A 6,000-nucleotide genomic window follows, 5' to 3' on the forward strand; every position below is an offset into this window, starting at 1 on the left:
TCAATTCATTGGCACGGTTCAATGCAAATATATGACTACTGGAGAAACAGCTTTGACTGTATGGACCTTTGTGAAATGTCTCTTGCTTTTTAATATGCTCTTGTATTTGACAAGTTGTTTAACCTCATGCTATATTAGGGTTAAATAAAAATCCCTGCCTTGCAAGGTGTATTGATTAGTTGCTATTTTTAAGTGTGTATAGGGAAGTCAGGGGAGCTTAAGTTGAGAACGAGTCCACAAGGTTTTTAACATACTGTGTATGAGGCATGTAATGTTTTGCACGTCTTCTATCTTTGATGTTAAACTGGGTTGGGAGACTTCCCCAGTGGTCCCGGGTCTTAATCCATCTTCCAATGCAGGGAATGTAGTTTCAGCCCCTTGGTTGTGGAACTTGATTCCACATGAGCCTGTGACCTGTAGCGCCCATGTGCAGTAACAAGAGAAGCTCAAGCCTGTGCCACAGTGGAGACCCAACACAGCCAAATTTGAAAAAGTTCCAGACATACTTGAGGTCAAGGAGGATGAGAAGGAAAAGACTCGGTTCAGTTCAGTCACTTGGTTGTGTCTGTCTCTTTGGAAACCAATGGACTTCATTCAGCACACCAGGCTTCCCTGTCCATCACCAACTCCCAGAGCCTGCTTAAACTCATGTCCATAGAATCAGTGATGCCATCCAACCATCTCATCCTCTGTCTTCCCTTTCTCCTGCCCTCAATCTTTCCCAGCATCAGGATCTTTTCAAATGATTCCGTTCTTTGCATCAGGAAGCCAAAGTATTGAGAGTTTAAGCTTCAGCATCAGTCCTTGTGATGAATACTCAGGATGGACCTCCTTTTGGATGGACTGGTTGGATCCCCTTGCAGTCCAAGAGTCTTCTCCAACACCACAGCTCAAAGGCATCAATTGTTTGGCACTCAGCTTTCTTTATAGTCCCAACTCTCACATCCATACAGGACTGCTGGGAAATAGCTTTGACTAGATGGACCTTTGCTGGCAAAGTAATGTCTATGCTTTTTAATATGCTGCCTAGGTTGGTCATAGCTTTTCTTCCAAGGAGCAAGTGTCTTAATTTCATGGCTGCAGTCACCATCTTCAGTGATTTTGGAGCCCAGAAAAATAGTCTCACTGTTTCTGTTGTTTCCCCCTCTATTTGCCATAAAGTGATGGGACTGAATGCCATGATCTTAGATTTCTGAATGTTGAGTTTTAAGCCAGCTTTTTCACTCTCCTCTTTCACCAAGAGGCTCTTTAGTTCTTCGCTTTCTTCATAAGGGTGGTGTCATCTGCATGTTTGAGGTTACTGATACTTCTCCCTGCAATCTTGATTCCAGCTTGTGCTTCATCCAGTCCAACATTTCTCATGATGTACTCTGCATGTAAGTTAACTAGGGGTGACAATATGCAGCATTGATGTATTCCTTTCCCGATTTGGAACCAGTCTGTTCTATGTCCAGTTCTAACTGTTGCTTGACCTGCATAGGTTTCTCACGAGGCAGGTTGGGTGGTCTGGTATTCCCATTTCTTGAAGAATTTTCCAGTTTGTTGTGATCCACACACTTTGTCAATAAAGCAGAAGTAGATGTTTTCCTGGAACTCTTGCTTCATTGATCTAATGAATGTTAGCAATTTGATCTCTGGCTCCTCTGCCTTTTCTAAATACAGCTTGAACATCAGGAAGTTCACAGTTCACATACTGTTGAAGCCTGGCTTGGAGAATTTTGAGCATTACTTTGCTAGTGTGTGAGATGAGTGCAATCGTGCGGTCTGGGGAAAGACTCAGAAGACATTAAAGTGCCAAATAGGAAAACATCCCGTTTTTAAGAATTTGAAGATTTAACACAGCATGGTATTCCCCAAACTCATTTACTTAACAACTAAAGTGTTGAAAATCTAAATGTATGAATAAAATTAAACTTAGAAAATGGGTAAATGAGTTGGGTGAGAGACTATTAAATATGACACTGAAAAGGTGTTCAACAAAAAATGGGCATGTTGGGTTTATCACTTTTCTTCAAAGGAACATGGCCGTCCAGTGGTTAGGACTCCACACTTCCAGCACAGGGGCCCAGCTTCCATCCCTGGTTGTGCAGCTTGCCATGAAAGATACATGTATATACCCTGAGATACCAGTTCACACTTTGAACTATAGGCTGTCTGAAGATAATATGGTGTTCAGTTCAATTCAGTCGCTCAGTCTTGTCTGACTGTGACCCCATGAACTGCAGCATGCCAGGCCTCCCTGTCCATCACCAACTCCCGGAGTCCACCCAAAGCCATGTCCATTGAGTCAGTGATGCCATCCAGCCATCTCATCCTCTGTCATACCCTTCTCCCACCTTCAATCTTCCCCAGCATCAGGGTCTTTTCAAGTGAGTCAGTTCTTCGCATCAGGTGGCCAGACTATTGGAGTTTCAGCTTCAGCATGAGTCTTTCCAATGAACACCCAGGACTGATCTTTAGGATGGACTGGTTGGATCTCCTTGCAATCCAAGGGACTCAAGAGTCTTCAACACCACAGTTCAAAAACATCAATTCTTTGTAATATGGTGACTAGTTCATAAACACTGCATTATAGAATTGAAATTTACTAAGAGAGTAGAACTTAAAATGTTTTCAAAGAGCAGCAGTTGCTAGGTGCTTTCATAATGTATCCAGTCACAATGTACACTTTATTATACAATTATGTTTGTCAATACCTTAATAAAAGTTGGAGAAGGAAAAAAAATACCACTTTACAACTACTAGATTGTTGGCAGAAATGTGAAGAAACCAGAGCCCTCATACACTATTGGGCAGAGAAGGCGATGGCACCCCACTCCAGTACTCTTGCCTGGAAAATCCCATGAATGGAGGAGCCTGGAGAGCTGCAGTCCATGGGGTCTCTAAGAGTCGGACACGACTGAGCAACTTCACTTTGACTTTCATGCATTGGAGAAGGAGATGGCAACCCACTCCAGTGTTCTTGCCTGGAGAATCCCAGGGACGGGGAAGCCTGGTGGGCTGCTGTCTATGGGGTCGCACAGAGTCGGACATGACTGAAGCAACTTAGCAGCAGCACCATACACTATCGGGAGTGTAAAATTGTGTAGCCATCTTGGAAAACAGTAGCAGTTCCTCAGTTACCATGTGACCCAGCAAGTCTAATAACCTGAGAGAAATGAAAACATGCTCACAAAAATTTGTACATGAATGTTTATAGAATCATACATAACAGCCAAAATGTGGAAATAAAAGTCATGGATGAATGAATAAACATGTAGTGATATATCCATACTGTGGAATATTAGCCATAAAAAAGAATGAAGTAGTGATACGTGCTACAAGAGAAGTGAAGCCCGTCACAAAAGACCGCGTATTATATGATTCTATTTGTATAAAATGGCCAGAACAGGGAAATCTACAAAGTAGGTAAGTGGTTGCTTAGGACTGGGGGAAAGGTGTTAAGAAATGGGAAAGTAGGAATAAGGGTGTAATTGCTAAAGGATACAGGATTCCTTCTTGTGGTAATAAAAATATTCTAAAGTAGTAATGGATGCATGTATCTGTGAATATACTAAAAACTATTAAATCATATACTTTGGAGGGAATGGGATGGTATGTGAATTACATCCCAATAAAATGGTTTTTAAAAAAAGACTGCTGTATAAGAAGAGGCCTGAGCAGTAGGCTGAAGTAAGATCATTTGTAGGCCATTATTAAGGATTTTGATCACAACACTTTTCTTTTGTTCTTTGCAAACAGCTTGAGCAAGAGGCACTGAGATCTCAGACCCAGATTATTAAAATTGCCTCCTAAATTGTCTGACCCCTTGCCCAGTTATCCATCTCAGTAGTTTCTATGGTCTAATGCTCATAACAAACCACCCCTAAGTTTAGTGACTTGGGACAACAAATTATTATGGTGTTGAGAGTTGACTGGCCTCAGCAAGGTGGACAGACACTGGAGCTTTGGTTGTCTGAAGACTGTTGGACCAAGGTGGCTACTTCACGTATCTGATGCCTCAGCTGGGATGGTTGGAACTTTATATTGTTTCCACAAAATAAATATGTCTCAGATCCTAAAAGCAAAAGGGACTGGTGTATTTTTTGAGGCCAGTGAGAGGGACTTTAGAGAATGTTCAACTCTAAGCCTGTGGTGTGGAGAGACATTTAAATGACATTCTGTGGTAGCAATTCCAACAGACTAGAAAGCCAGTCTGTGTCTGAGAAAAGGGTTTTGAATCGGGCAGTAGAAGCACACTTTGCCCTTAGCTGTAACAGACAAAAAGGAAAAGTGTTACATGTGGGGATTCATTGATATTTTACTTTGTGTTTTAGGGAAACCAGCTCTTCATTTATATATTGATTTGGAACCAGGGGTTTATTTTCAGCAAATAAGATGGTGAATTTAACAAAGATGTGCTAGCACCACAAGGACTGCTGGATAAAATTATGAGTGAACCCAACAGGGTTCAGCTAGATAGCTTATCCTGTTCTCTTTCTGGTTTCAGACTTTAAACTATAGGGACTTCCCTGGTGGTCCAGTGGTTAAGGCTCCAAGTTTCCAATGCAAGGTGTATGGGTTTGATCCCTGGTCGGGGAAGTAAGATCCCACATGCCACACTGAAATAACTAATAATGTAATTTTTCCATTAGAGAGTCAAACCAAATTTTTCTATTCAGGGCAAAACCAGATGAAAGTAACAATACGGTTTCCTTTTGTATGGAACCAAGTAATAAATATTATAGACTTTTCTGGTGGCTCAGTGGTAAAGAATCCACCTGTAAGGCAAGGAGACAAGGGTTCAATCCTGGGTCGGGAAGATCCCCTGGGGCAGAAAATGGCAACCCACTCCAGTATTCTTGCCTAGGAAATGCCTTGAACAGAGGAGCCTGGCAGGCTGCGGTCCATGGGGTTGCAAGAGTCAAACACTGCTTCGCAACTAAACAACAACAGCAACAAACAGATGTTACTCATTTTTCTTTCCTTCATCTTATACTTTTTAGGTTCTCTGATATATGGTTGTATTACACTTGTATACTCTTGCCCCTCCTTGTTTTTAAATTTTTTGGTGGAATTTTATTTAGTATTTTACATGAGACGTTAAAAAGAAAAACTAAATCAAAGCAAATGTTATTTTTTTCCTCACAACTTTCCTTTATGGTAGAATTTAAAATAGTATTATTTTACATTTCCCTCCCCTTTTCTCAGGCAATTGTTCTCTAAGTACTGTAGATTATACTTCCTAAATATCTGATTCAAGCCCTTTTTGTATCTGCCCAAACCATCCTAATCCAGTGTCAGTGTACTCCACTTGGACTCTGCTACCCTTTACGAGTCTCCCCTTCTTCACTGGCACTTGCACGGCTGTCAGGCTTTTTCCCCGGAACTCTAATTTTATTTATGTGGTGTTCAGAATCCCTTTCTCTTGTATGTGTTGGCCAGAAAGAAAGGAAAAATCTGAACGAACTTTTTGGTCAACTCAAGATGAAGTTGAAACTCCTTGCTGCTGCTGCTAAGTCGCTTCAGTCATGTCCGACTCTGTGTGACCCCATAGACGGCAGCCCACCAGGCTTCACCGTCCCTGTGATTCTCCAGGCAAGAACACTGGAGTGGGTTGCCATTTCCTTCTCCAATGCATGAAAGTGAAAAGTGAAAGTGAAGTCGCTCAGTCGTGTCCAACTCTTCACGACCCCAGGGACTGCAGCCTACCAGGCTCCTCCGTCCATGGGATTCTCCAGGCAAGAGTACTGGAGTGGGATGCCATTGCCTTCTCTGGTCATCTTGAATAGTCATCTTCAAATCGGTCATCGGTGGTCTGACTAGCATCATTTAGGTTGTTTCAGGTACAGTTAATTTTTATTTCCAGGGTCCATTTGTTCCAATTCTCAAAATTGTAGCAGCTCATGTCCTGGGTAGACTCTGGTCATCATGTAATTAACTTCTCCACCTGGTGTTTTAGTATCTATAAGACAGCTCACAGGATGTGGCTCAGAATATTATCTATAGCCCTTGGGAAAA

This window comes from Bos taurus, chromosome 3 (genome assembly GCF_002263795.3).
Source record: "Bos taurus isolate L1 Dominette 01449 registration number 42190680 breed Hereford chromosome 3, ARS-UCD2.0, whole genome shotgun sequence".
Classification (NCBI taxonomy): domain Eukaryota; kingdom Metazoa; phylum Chordata; class Mammalia; order Artiodactyla; family Bovidae; genus Bos; species Bos taurus.